The sequence below is a fragment of the Procambarus clarkii genome, chromosome 34, assembly GCF_040958095.1.
Source record: "Procambarus clarkii isolate CNS0578487 chromosome 34, FALCON_Pclarkii_2.0, whole genome shotgun sequence".
NCBI classification, from domain to species: Eukaryota; Metazoa; Arthropoda; class Malacostraca; order Decapoda; family Cambaridae; genus Procambarus; species Procambarus clarkii.
Window position 1 is genome coordinate 13,512,605 of NC_091183.1, and position 15,544 is coordinate 13,528,148.

Sequence of the window (15,544 nt, forward strand, 5' to 3'; positions counted from 1 at the left end):
TTTTTTGAATCAGTCTTTCATGTGGCACTGTATCAAAAGCTTTGCTAAAGTCAAGGTACACAACATCACAATCCTTTCCACTCTCAACTGCCTCAACTATGCTGGAATAAAATGATAGCAAATTTGTTAAACATGAACGCCCATTTGTAAAACAATGTTGCGACTCATTTATTAATTTGTGTTTTTCAAGATGAAGACGAATTTTATTTGCAATTATCGATTCGAGTAACTTTCCCACAATAGACGTTAGGCTAATTGGTCGATAGTTTGACGCAAATGATCTATCTCCATTCTTAAAAATTGGTATCACATTAGCAACTTTCCATAACTCTGGCACTCTGCCTGACTCTATTGATTTATTAAATATGGTAGACAGTGGCTCGGAAAGCTCCTTTTTGGATTCTTTAAGCACCCTGGCAAACACTTCATCCGGCCCTGGGGATTTGTTTGGTTTGAGTTTAACTATTTGTTTAATTACATCCTCCCTGGTAACTGCTAAACTAGTCAACCTGTCCTCGTCCCCACCCACATAGACTTGTTCGGCTGAAGGCATATTGTTAAGTTCCTCTTTAGTAAATACACATAAAAAATATTTATTAAAAATACTACTCATCTCTTCATCATTATCTGTTATTTGACCTGTCTCAGTTTTTAATGGACCCATACTTTCCTTAATCTTTGTTCGGTATAACTGGAAAAACCTTTTAGGATTTGTCTTGCTCTGCTATGCAAACTTCATAGTTTCTTTTTACTTTCCTTATCTCTTTTTTAGTATTTCTAACCAGTTGTACGAATTTCTATTCTAAACTGACTTCCCCATTCTTAATCCTTTTGTACCACGCTCTCTTTTTACCTATAAGGTTCTTCAGATCCTTTGTTATCCACTTTGGATCATTAGTATTGGATCTATTCAATTTATATGGTATACTACGTTCCTGGGCTTCGCTAAGAATATTTTTAAATTGGTTATATTTTGAGTTCACATCGAAAACCTCTTTTTTGTCACCTATCGCTCGGTTCACGTCTAGCTCCAATACCGGCCCACACCCCATACCCAAGAATTTCCAATCTATTTGACCCAATAAATTTCTTAGGCTATTGAAATTAACTTTTCGAAAATCAGGTACTTTAACATAATTTTCTCCTACAGGTCTATTCCATTCTATGCTAAATCTGATTTCTTTATGATCACTGTTCCCTAGCTCACTCCCTATTTCGATGTCCTAAATTTGCGTTTCCCTGTTAGTTAACACTAAATCTAAAATATTATTTTCCCGCGTTGGTTCCTTTATGTGTTGCGTAAGAAAGCAATCGTCAATTAATTCTAGAAAATCTTCTGCTTCATTATTCCCTGTTTTGTTCACCCAGATTATTCCACTAAAATTAAAGTCACCCATGACATAAATACTGTTAGATCTAGATGCTCTAGATATTTCATCCCATAGATGTTTTGCTTCCATTCTGTCTAAATTTGGCGGCCTATATATAACTCCTATTATACTATTATTTGCTTTTTCGTTTAATTCTATCCAAATAGTTTCTGTGTGCGGCTCAGATTTGGTTCCCTCTTTGAGACTACATTTCAAATTGTCCCTAACATATATGGCTACTCCCCCTCTTCGTCTAATATATCTATCTGTGTGAAATAGTGTAAATCCATTTATTTCATTTTCAGCTAATAGTTCTCTATTTTCTACATTCATCCACGTTTCGATGAGCGCGATAATATCTATTTTTTTCTGTGCAGACTAGAGCATTTAATTCGTGTATTTTATTTCTTAGACTTCTACTGTTAGTGTAATATATCCTAAGCGAATTGTTATTTTGAGGCCCTTCAATTTCCCTGATCATTTTGCCAATTCCTTTCTCCCTCAGACACATACTTTTATTACCTCCTTCCTCTAAATCAATTCCCATACCACTGTCTACTAACAGTTTAAACCCAAACAAACACTTCTAACCACTGGTTCCAACGAGTTCGCAACAACAACAACCCCAGCCCTCGATAGATGCACCCCATCACGAGCATACATTTCATTTCTTCCATAGAAGTGTTCCTAGTTGTCTATGAAAGATATTGCATTAGATATGCAATATCTTTCCAGCCGGCAATTGACACCAAGTGCCCTCGACATCCATTCATTTCCCACTCCCTTTCTTGAAAGAATGCCACATATGACCGGGATTCCTCCCTTGTTCCTAACTAATTCTATTGCTGTCTTGAATCTGTGTATTAGGTCCTCACTCCTAACTCGACCATCATCATTTTCTCCCTCGCTAATGCAAATAACGGGATTGTTCCCATTTCCTGCCATAATATCATTCATGTTGTTTATAATATCACCAATACCAGCTCCGGGATAGCAAACCCTTAACCTGTTCCCCCTATCTCTAGCACAAAACGTTCTATCCAAATACCTTATCTGGGAATCTCCCACAACTAAAATTTGCTTAGGTACTTCCTTTACTCTCTGAGGGGCCTGCGCTTCGTTGCTTTTCCTTTTCCGTGATCCACAGTCTCACCACAGCACTCGTCCTCCAATACGGCAAATGAATTAGACGTTCTTAGAGCGTCTGTAGGCGGCTTTATCAAAGTCTTCTTAAGGCCCCTGTCCTTTACAACTTTTCAAGACGAGATCTTTTTACTACTGGTCTCCTCCTTCGTTCCCTCTTGTTGCTGTTTCATCTGTCTTACCTCCTCCCGTAGAGAGTCCAATTCTGTCCTCAGAGCCCCAACCAGACTCGTCAGTTCCTTCACCACAACTTCCATATTGAAGTATATACAATCGGAGCTCCAGCTAACACAACCTCTCACTGTGACTGCACCTGACTGACTGAATCACAGCCCTTGTGGATTTGGTTATATGCAGTAATTATACAGTTTATTCAGTAAATATACAGTATATGTCGTAATTATACAGTATATTCAGTAATTTTTCAGTATATGCAGTAATTATGCAGTAATTATACAAATATGAAATAATTATACAGTATATGCAGTAATTATACAGTATATGCAGCAATGATAAAGTATATGCAGTAATAATACAGTATATGCAGTAATTATACATTGTATGCAGTAATCATTTGTCATTATTTTTTGAGTGCCAGAATTCTGGTACATTTTATTTGTTTTTATATGCATGAAATTGACGGACAAAGTTAATATAGCTTATTTTTTGTGTAATTGATAGTAAAAAGACTATTAGACTATGTTCTACAATTGAGTACAACATTAGCAATGTTGTTCAAAATTATTATTGCTTAGGTCTAAGGAGGAGGTAAGGAGGCCTGGTCGACGACCGGGCCGCGGGGACGCAAAGCCCTGGAAGCACCTCAAGGTAATCTCAAGGTAGGTGTGTGTGTAGCATATGGGAACATATTCTTTCCTAAGAGCAAAATGGTGTTGTAACATAAATATAATATATTCATGTAAAAGGATCTCTAAAGTCTTTCCAGCCTGTGAGTAAGAATGAATGATTACAATGTAATATGCTAAAAGATTTGCATTGGATGGCAGACGACTACTACAGTACCCTAAATAGGGACCAGATCTGTTTGTGTGCGAATTTATATTTTCTTGAACGTCAAGTTTAAATGATCAAGGGGTTTAGATCAATGCTTTAGAAAGGCGACAAGATGTGACATCTATATCACATATGGTGTGCCTGAGCCACCATCGTTTCCTTACCTTTGTTCACTTTTCCAGGCAACTCAAAGACATCCAGCAACTTAATCAAATAAAATATTCTCGTCTTCATCGCCCCTCCTTATTTCCTGGCATCACTGTCTGTTTTCTTCCTTCTTTGCAGGATGCGACATATTTTCGCTCAACTTCCTTTCCACCGACAATATTTCTTCCTTTATCTTCCGCCTTTCCTCTTTCTGTGCCTCTGCCACGGATCATGCCTCCAGAGAGTGGTGGGCGTGGGAGGGCAACATCTATGCTGAGCAAATATCTGGAGACTCTTGGATGATATATTCTCTCTTTCGGTCTCCGAACATTTGTATTCCACATGGCGGCGCCTCCCACCGGTCATGGGTATGGATATTGATCCCTAGCTCTCTCTCTCTCTCTCAAAAAAAAGTTCATATCATCTACTGATTTCATAATGTAAATGGAGGTTGCTCTATTTAAGAAGTTTTTACTATTCCAGATTATTCATATTCCTGTGGAAAAACATGTAAATGTATGCTTAGTCCATGCATATTACTGATAACGTCTTAAAAGTTGTCCTATAATATACATAGCCTTGATGAAATGAACTTTGTTATGAGGTTGATAATGGCTCATCAATCCAGAGCAATCAGTATGAGGGTTTTTCCGAAGAACGACAATAACATTATTACAATAATAGGAATTCTTCCGTTGCTATCGTTGGGGTTGGGAATGATGGAACTGTTACGACTGAGCTGGAATTGCCTTTTGTTGCTAAACATATCGCCTCAGGAGAGGTGATTCGAACACTGATCAGATGGTAGCTTTTTCCCGTCCTGAGGTCGTTCACAGCTTGTAAATGTACCTATCTCTTGCTCTCTCTCTCTCTGCTTCTGTCTCTCTAGCTCTGTCGGTCTCTCAGACAGTCTATCTTCCCCCCTCTTTTCTCTCTCTCTTTTCCCCTCCTCTCTTCTCTCTCTCTCTCTCTCTCTCTCTCTCTCTCTCTCTCTCTCTCTCTCTCTCTCTCTCTCTCTCTCTCTCTCTCTCTCTCTCTCTCTCTCTCTCTCTCTCTCTCTCTCTCTCTCTCTCTCTCTCTCTCTCTCTCTCTCTCTCTCTCTCTCTCTCTCTCTCTCTCTCTCTCTCTCTCTCTCTCTCTCTCTCTTCCCCCACTCTCTTTCTTTCTCTCACTCTCTTTCTCCCTCTCCCCCCTCTCTCTATCCATCGCTCCCTCCGCCTTTCTATCTATCTATCTATCTGTCTATCTATCTATCTATCTATCTATCTATCTATCTATCTATCTATCTATCTATCTATCTATCTATCTATCTATCTATCTATCTATCTATCTATCTATCTATCCTCTCTCACAATATCTCCAATGAGAACACTTCACCCATGGTCACTATCATATCCATGCTCACTATCAGACATCATCACACAATCTTTGTATCTAGACAAAACTCCATGACTTTATCAATGTTTATTTACGGATCTAAGGAATTGTATTTCATTTATTAATTATTGGAATAACCAGCACAATACATTTTACTATGTGGTAAAGAAAAAATATCAGAGAAGATTTGTAAAGCTTGAGTGAGATACGACGTCAGGGTCTCTTTGTTACAGTGTCAGCTGGTTTTCTTCAATGCTGCCATATAGGACCATCCCATGTTGGACACCTGCCCACCAGCAACTGTGAAAAAAGGTGAGACTAGCTGCAAACGTCTGACATCACACAAACATACATTTTGGCGCTGGAACAGGAAACTGGCCGCTCGAGGGGTCTGTAGATTTCCCAATAAATTCCTCGCCCACCTCCTTTAAAAACTTAAGGGCATATTTACCCCAGGAGCCCAGAGTCTCAGAGCCTATCGGCACGAACCTGTAACAACGTTCTAGGTCTCTGTATTTGTTGGTTTTCTGGGTCTCCCTGAAGGTGGCTGCCCCACCTCCCTCCACTAAGCTGTAACGTAGACAGGTATCAGCCAATGTAGATGCATACGTGTAGTTCCATACGACCTGTTTACCTTCCCTCCATGGCTGCAGGGTGACTCCATCTGGGCGTTTTTGGCTGTTGTCAGGTCTACACAACTGAGGTTCCCTGTGTGCTGGGCACCCAGCTATTGCCAAACTTTTCTTGATGATGTCTTTGCTTGCTTCATGTCTGGCAATCTTTCTCTGTCTCTTACGACAGATGAGTCCATGACTGCCGTATTGGTCTGTCCGTGCATGGCCGCAAATACACCGGTGTTCGGTGGAGATAGGGGCGGCAAGGTCCTAAGCAACGCCAATACTTAGGGCCCGATGGTCCAGACGGATGCCCTAGGAGGAAATAGAGACCGCCAACAGGAAGTCCCCGGCATGGGGGGCTTGCACAACTAGGAGACATGCTCTGTCCTTCCCCGAAGCTGCCTCCAGCAATGCTTTGGCGATGTTCTCCACTATGGGGCAATCCCACTTGGCCTGTTTACCGTCGTTTGGAAAAGTTGGTCAAGTGTGTGAATTGGCATGAGTGTCCCACTGACCTGCTTCTTCCACAAATTTGGGATCACGAATCCCAATGGAGTTCCTTAGGTATTCTGGTAGCATTTCATTCACTAATTCACTTGTAACACTGGTCGAGGATAAGAATGCCGGCAATGCTAACTGTGTCGCCTTGCGAATACCAATACCCCCGAGTCTAACTGGAAGCGTTGCTTGGTCCCACAGGTCATCTTGCAGGGAGAGGTTTAATACTTTCATAGTTATTGACCTTAGGAGTGAGTCGTATTCTATTAATTTTGGGCTGTCAAAGGAAGAAGCACACCTGAGGAAATAGGTAAGTCTGAGCAAAGCCAGGCACCTTGTACAAAGCATCCTGAGCGTCCAAAGCCCCTATTCTTTCCTCCATCCTCCTCAGGACTTTCAGCTTTTCTCCGAGGACTACCTCAATGGCGTTCGGGCCCAGAGGTGCCCCTAGCAGCACACTGTTGGTGGGAGCGATCAGGGGGGCTCCTGGCAATAAGATTCGTACTGCATCAAAGATTGGTTGGCTGGATGAGATGATTTCACACTTTGATGGGTTTAGTGCAAGGCCTAGCTCCTCTCCCTTCGATTTCACTAGCTGAAGATCTCCTAGCAGGGATTCCTGTGTCCCTGCCAGGGTGCCATCGTCCAGGAACCAGATGCTGAATTCGCTGGCCAACCTGCTTGAGACCTCTTTAGCTGCCGAGCAGAAAAGGAAAGAGGCAAGTGGGTCTCCCTGCTGGACACCTTCTGCAGAAATAACTTCATGTTCCCCAAACAACAGTGTCGATTCCCTACTGTACCCTGCTGAAACGAAGGGAAGTAGAGAAGGAAAGCTTGTTCGAACTGCTTCAGGCTGTCTGGGTTCGAGTCACTTCTTGGGTGTGGAGTTTTCATTCGCATATATATGCTTGGGAACTGCTTTTTCATGAAAAACTCTCCAGACACAAAGCAGAATGCCTTGAAAAAGACCAACGTCGTCTATGCCTTCAAATGCCCACTTGGGGACTGTAAACCCCCAAAGAACTCAGTATTTAGGCAAGACAACAACGCCTCTTTCCAGGCGATTAACAATGCATAAGCTAATTAATGCATGAGCATTAATTGGCTGCTGATTGCTGGTGTTGACCTTTTGCTGGTGTTTTTGATGATATATGTCGTACTTAGTAGCCAGAACGCACTTCTCAGCCTACTATGCAAGGCCCAATTTGCCTAATAAGCCAAGTTTTCCTGAATTAATACTTTTTTTCTAATTTTTTTCTTATGAAATGATAAAGCTACCCATTTCATTATGTATGAGGTCAATTTTTTTTTATTGGAGTTAAAATTAACGTAGATATATGATTGAACCTAACCTACCCTGACCTATCTTTATTGGTTAGGTTAGGTAGCCGAAAAGTTAGGTTAGGTTAGGTAGGTTAGGTAGTCGAAAAACAATTAATTCATGAAAACTTGGCTTATTAGGCAAATCGGGCCTTGCATAGTAGGCTGAGAAGTGCGTTCTGGCAACTAGGTACGACATATATATATATATATATATATATATATATATATATATATATATATATATATATATATATATATATATATATATATATATATATATATATATATATATGTCGTACCTAGTAGCCAGAACTCACTTCTCAGCCTACTATGCAAGGCCCGATTTGCCTAATAAGACAAGTTTTACTAAATTATTATATTTTCTCAAATTTTTTTCTTATGAAATGATAAAGCTACCCATTTCATTATGTATGAGGTCAATTTTTTTTTTATTGGAGTTCAAATTAACGTAGATATATGACCGAACCTAACCAACCCTACCTAACCTAACCTAACCTAACCAATCTTTGTAGGTTAGGTTAGGTTAGGTTAGGTAGCCGAAAACGTTAGGTTAGGTTAGGTTAGGTAGGTTAGGTTGGCGAAAAAACATTAATTCATGAAAACTAGGCTTATTAGGCAAATCGGGCCTTGCATAGTAGGCTGAGAAGTGAGTTCTGGCTACTAGGTACGACATATATATATATATATATATATATATATATATATATATATATATATATATATATATGTATATATATATATATATATATATATATATATATATATATATATATATATATATATATATATATAAAATGCATAAGGCACCAAAGAATGAGGTGATTTGATAAAATGCTATGCCCAAGATTACCATCCGAGTGCCGGCGGGGAAGTGGTTCAAATAGCTTCGGCTATCACTTCCTTATGTCCGGTCGTGATGGTCAAGCGGATTAAGGCGTCCCTGTACATACCAGTTGCGTTGCTCCTGGCAGTATGGATTCGAGTCACTTCTGGGGTTTGAGTTTTCAGTTGTATATAGTCCCTGGGACCATTCAGGCTTGTTTGCATATATATGTATATATATATATATATATATATATATATATATATATATATATATATATATATATATATGAATGAAAACTCACACCCCAGAAGTGACTCGAACCCATACTCCCAGAAGCAACGCAACTGGTAACTACAGGGCGCCTTAATCCGCCCTGTAGTTACGACCGGACATAAGGAAGTGATAGCCGAGGCTATATGAACCACTTCCCCGCCGGCACTCGGATGGTAATCTTGGGCATAGCATTTTATCAAATCACCTCATTCTTTGGGGCACACGTGAGGAACACAAATGCAAACAAGCCTGAATGGTCCCCAGGACTATATACAACTGAAAACTCACACCCCAGAAGTGACTCGAACCCATACTCCCACAACTGGTATGTACAGGGACGCCTTAATCCGCTTGACCATCACGACCGGACATAAGGAAGTGATAGCCGAGGCTATATGAACCACTTCCCCGCCGGCACTCGGATGGTAATCTTGGGCATAGCATTTTATCAAATCACCTCATTCTTTGGGGCACACGTGAGGAACACAAATGCAAACAAGCCTGAATGGTCCCCAGGACTATATACAACTGAAAACTCACACCCCAGAAGTGACTCGAACCCATACTCCCACAACTGGTATGTACAGGGACGCCTTAATCCGCTTGACCATCACGACCGGACATAAGGAAGTGATAGCCGAGGCTATATGAACCACTTCCCCGCCGGCACTCGGATGGTAATCTTGGGCATAGCATTTTATCAAATCACCTCATTCTTTGGGGCACACGTGAGGAACACAAATGCAAACAAGCCTGAATGGTCCCCAGGACTATATACAACTGAAAACTCACACCCCAGAAGTGACTCGAACCCATACTCCCACAACTGGTATGTACAGGGACGCCTTAATCCGCTTGACCATCACGACCGGACATAAGGAAGTGATAGCCGAGGCTATATGAACCACTTCCCCGCCGGCACTCGGATGGTAATCTTGGGCATAGCATTTTATCAAATCACCTCATTCTTTGGGGCACACGTGAGGAACACAAATGCCATTTGTGTTCACGACCGGACATTCCTTATGTCCGGTCGTGATGGTCAAGCGGATTAAGGCGTCCCTGTACATACCAGTTGTGGGAGTATGGGTTCGAGTCACTTCTGGGGTGTGAGTTTTCAGTTATATATATATATATATATATATATATATATATATATATATATATATATATATATATATATATATATATATATATATATATATGTTCTTGTCTTGTCCTTACTCTCATGGTGGGTATTAACGTAAATATATGACCGAACCTAACCAACCCTACCTAACCTAACCTAACCTATAACTATATATATATATATATATATATATATATATATATATATATATATATATATATATATATATATATATATATATAAATATATATATATATATATATATATATATATATATATATATATATATGTCGTACCTAGTAGCCAGAACGCACTTCTCAGCCTACTATTCAAGGCCCGATTTGCCTAATAAGCCAAGTTTTCCTGAATTAATATATTTTCTCAAATTTTTTTCTTATGAAATGATGAAGCTACCCATTTCATTATGTATGAGGTCATTTATTTTTTATTGGAGTTAAAATTAACGTAGATATATGACCGAACCTAACCAACCCTACCTAACCTAACCTAACCTATCTTTATAGGTTAGGTTAGGTTAGGTAGCCAAAAAAGTTAGGTTAGGTTAGGTTAGGTAGGTTAGGTAGTCGAAAAACAATTAATTCATGAAAACTTGGCTTATTAGGCAAATCGGGCCTTGAATAGTAGGCTGATAAGTGCGTTCTGGCTACTAGGTACGACATATATATATATATATATATATATATATATATATATATATATATATATATATATATATATATATATATATATATATATATATATATATATATATATATATATATATATATATATATATATATTCCTAAAAAAGTCGATTATCTGGCGAAAATGAACCTCATACTCTCTCACCAAACTAAATTCCAAAGGGTAACGAAGGACACTACAGCCGAATTGAAAGCAAAGGTCAACAAACTGATCGAAACTGTGAACGCCAAGAAATCCTGCCTCCACCTGCCTAAGATTATTGGGGAATATAAACCTGGATATGCGTATGGAAATGTCAAGACACACAAGCCTGGAAACCCACTTCGGCCAATCATTAGCCAGATACACACACCCACGTACAGACTGGCGAAGCGACTCAACGGCCTGCTGACTCCTTATGTCCCTTGCACCTTCAGCCTGATGTCTCCAAAGGAATTTGTTGACTTACTGCGGGGCACACGGGCCACAGGGATAAGAGCCTCGTTGGACGTAGAATCACTGTTTACCAACGTACCTGTGGACGAGACAATCGGGATGATAGCCAACAGAGTGTATCGTGATCCAGCCTGTACTCCTTTTGACATACCAGAAAATTTTCTAAGGAAACTACTCCAAGCTTGTACTAAAGAGGCACCCTTCTTGAGCCCGGATGGGCACATGTATAAGCAAGTAGATGGGGTCGCCATGGGTTCTCCCCTAGGTGTCCTGTTTGCAAACTTCTACATAGGTACCATCGAGCAAAAAGTCTTAGTCGACATGAACTTGAAACCGGCCATATACTGCAGGTATGTTGACGACATTTTTACACAGGTACCTGATGTCAGACATCTGCAGGAGCTGAAGGAGGCATTTGAGCAGAGTTCCGTGCTGCGTTTCACTTACGAGATGGAAAACGATGGGAAGCTGCCCTTTCTAGATGTAACAGTCATGGAAAAGAGCGGAGGTTTCCACACTGCAGTCTACACTAAGGAAACGAACATAGGAATGTGCCTAAATGCCAACAGCGACTGCCCAGACAGGTACAAGAGGAGTGTTGTTAACGCATATGTCGACCGTGCTCTCAGCCACAGCTCAGAATGCAAGCAAGTCGACGAAGAACTGTATAGGGTAAGGCAGGTCCTAGTCAACAACGGCTTCTCCAATGGTTTCGTCGAAGACATCATAAGAAGGAAAGTGAAACGCCATGCAACCTCTGAAGAGACAACTAACACAACACCTATACCCCCTATTAGACTATTTTACAGGAACTTCTTTTCCACAGCTCATAAAACGGAGGAAAGGGTCCTGAAAGATATTGTTAATAGAAACGTTATCCCTACAGACAAAAATCAGAGGATACAACTGACGATTTACTATAAAACCAGAAAAACGGCCAGCCTACTCATGAGAAACTCTCCAGACACAAAGCAGAACGCTTCAAAAGAGACCAACGTCGTTTATGCCTTCAAATGCCCTCTTGGGGACTGTAAGCTCCAAAAAACCAGTATATAGGCAAGACAACAACATCTCTTTCTAGGCGTTTAACGATGCATAAGCAACAGGGCTCCATTAAGGAACATATAATCTCTTCCCACAACCAAACCATCGCCAGAGAAATCCTAGTAAACAACACAGAAATCATCGATAGATACAGCGATAGCAGGCGGCTTGACGTTTGCGAGGCACTACACATTAAAAAGTCAACACCAGCAATTAACACACAACTATATTCTACCCACCTCAAGACTCCGCTCCAATATAGAAGCATCAAGAAATATGGACCAATAGGCTTTCTACAATCACTTCCATTCAATACCCATTGTTTCGTGTTCTGTCTTGTGTTGATGAATTTAATACCCTATTAAATACCACCTCACCCCATCCACCTCACTCAAATGCAGATATAAACAAATCGGAGATGTGTAAGTTCTATTCAGTTGTGTATGTGTAAACTAAAGTCTTTGAAAATGTAATAAGTTTTACGAAACGCCCTCAAGTGTCGCGTCAGACTAGAAATAAAAATGAATTTTGGAGAATTGATTTTTGAATTACCACCAACAAGAAATGTACGAAAGATCGAGAAAATTCGTGTTAGAATTATTAATCTTACTTTTTCGGTCATATTTAATAATATATATATATATATATATATATATATATATATATATATATATATATATATATATATATATATATATATATATATATATATATATATATATATATATATATTTATATATATATATATATTTTATATAAAGATTTGTGAGGGTACCACCTCTGGTGCCAATGTGGGGACCCATAGCCTCGGAGAAGAAAATAAAAAGTATTCAGAGGAGACCTTGTGGTTTCTCACTGAACACTAATATTATCTTCCCCTACCACCCCCATTCTTTTGTATGTACACATATATATTTACTTTATTTGAACTTTGTTACAAAAAAGGAGTTACATATGGGTTACAAAGATGGTTATCATAGGTTGTCGAGTTCCTCCAGCTCCTCAGATGGCGGGCAGGAACCCTGGATGCAGTGCGCATTTCCCCTCTGTATCGCCACACTGAGGCGCTGGAAAAGAAAGCTTGCAGCTCTCGGGTCCCTTGTTGTTTCAATGAGCCTAGAACCCAGTTCCTTCAAAAAACTGGTAGCACTTTTACCCCTAGCGCCGAATGTCTCAGAAGCAATGGGGACAAAATTGTACTGGTGATCCAGTTCTCTATACTTACGGGATTTGGCTGCTTCCCTGTGGGTGGCAGCGCCACCTGGTTGTGCAACACTGAGGTTAATGTAGGTGTTAGCCAGGGTTGATACGCACGTGTAGTCCGTATAGATCATGTAGATTATATATATATATATATATATATATATATATATATATATATATATATATATATATATATATATATATATATATATATATATATATATATATATATATATATATATATATATATATATATATATATATATATATATATACATACACAGGATTCACTGTATATATATATATACACACACACAGGGTTCACAGGACTAAAACCCAACCACCTCAAGCAAATGCTCAACCCTGCACTGGGTGACATTGCAAAGAACCTCTTGGTGGAACTAACCAGATTCACTAACACATGTCTAGCTGGCAACATACCAGCGTCCATAAGACCTATCTTTTTTAGAGCATCTCTCTGTGCTCTAAAGGAAAAGGATGGAGAGATCAGGCCGATAGCTGTGGGCAATTCTCTCCGGCGTCTCGTCGCAAAGGCAGCTGCAAGAACAGTTAGTGATGCAGCGGCCAACATGCTGAAGCCAAAACAGCTCGGGTTCGGCATTCCACAAGGGTGTGAGGCGGCAGCCCATGCAGCTCGAGCCTTCATCGCCAACATCACAGACGAAAAGGCCCTTATCAAGTTAGATTTCAAAAATGCCTTCAATTTGGTGCGGAGGGATGCTGTACTCCGGTTCATAGTCATTTCCCTTCCCTCTACCCTTTTGTACATTCATGCTACAGTATGGACCTTAAGCTACTTTTTGGCGAACATGAAATTGACTCGAGGGAAGGCGTCCAACAGGGTGACCCCCTTGCTCCTCTTCTTTTCTGCTTAGTCATCAAACAAGTCACAGAGGTCCTGTCCAGCGAGCTTAACATCTGGTTCTTGGACGATGGTACCCTAGCTGGTTCCCAAGACTCCCTCCTGGAGGACATCAGAAAAATCCAGGAGCAACGTGCAGTTTTAGGCCTCACCCTGAACCCTTCTAAATGTGAAATAATATGTTCCAACCAGGACATCGTAGAGAGAATAGAGGGTCTTCTGCCAAATATCCATAAAACTAAACCTGAAGACAGCACACTCCTAGGAACTCCCCTGGGGTTGAAAGCCATCGATGAGGTCCTTGATAAGAAAATCGCCGACCTTAAGAGGATGGATGGGAGGATTGAGGATATTGATGCTCATGATGCACTCTACCTCATCACCAGATGTCTGTCCCTCCCCAGGTTAACCTACTTTCTGAGGTGTTCACCATCTTACAGCAGCGAAAAGCTAAGTGTGTATGACCGGTTACTGAAATCAATGCTAGAAAAAGCCCTTAACCTCTCTCTTGATGACCTACAGTGGAAACAAGCCTCTCTTCCCGTAAGACTTGGGGGCCTCGGAGTTCGAACAGCAACGCAAATCGCTGTTCCAGCCTTCCTGTCCTCCTTATCAGCATCCGACGACCTTGGGAAGGAAATTCTACCTGCCCACTTACATCAGTTGGCAGGTGTACATGATCCCAATTTTACACGCTGTGCTACAGAGTGGGCCTCTCGTGCAGGCCCATCACTTCAACCACCATCCCCAAAAGCCCACAAGCAATCCAGCTGGGATGGCCCCATTGTAGACCAAGTTGCTGCAGAGTGCCTGGGTGCTGCAACAACACAACACGACATTGCTCGCCTCACCGCAGTAGCAGCCCCACATGCAGGGAATTTCCTGTTAGCAACCCCAATGTCGGCAACTGGCACGCGTCTCACACCGCACGCCCTCCGAATGGCTGTGGCCCTTCGCCTTGCTGCCCCAATCCACACCAGATATAGGTGTATTTGCGGCGAGGTGGTGGCTGAAAGGTACGGCCACCATGGTCTACTCTGCCAAAGCACAGGGGGATGGCACTCGAGGCACAGTGAAGTTAACGACATCATCAAGAGGAGCCTCACCACAGCTGGATGCCCAGCTGAAAGAGAGCCCCGTTACCTAACGCCCCGTAACTCTGATGCTCTTATTGGTCGCCCGGATGGTATCACAGTGAACCCCTGGAAGAATGGCAAGCAGTTGGTATGGGACTACACGTGTGTATCAACCCTGGCTAACACCTACATTAACATTAGTGTTGCACAACCAGGTGGCGCTGCCACCCACAGGGAAGCAGCCAAATCCCGTAAGTATAGAGAACTGGATCACCACTACAATTTTGTACCCATTGCTTCTGAGACACGCGGCGCCTAGGGAAAAAGTGCTACCAGTTTTTTGAAGGAACTGGGTTCTAGGCTCATTGAAACAACAAGGGACCCTAGAGCTGCCAGCTTTCTTTTCCAGCGCCTCAGCGTGGCGATACAGAGGGGAAATGCGCACTGCATCCAGGGTTCC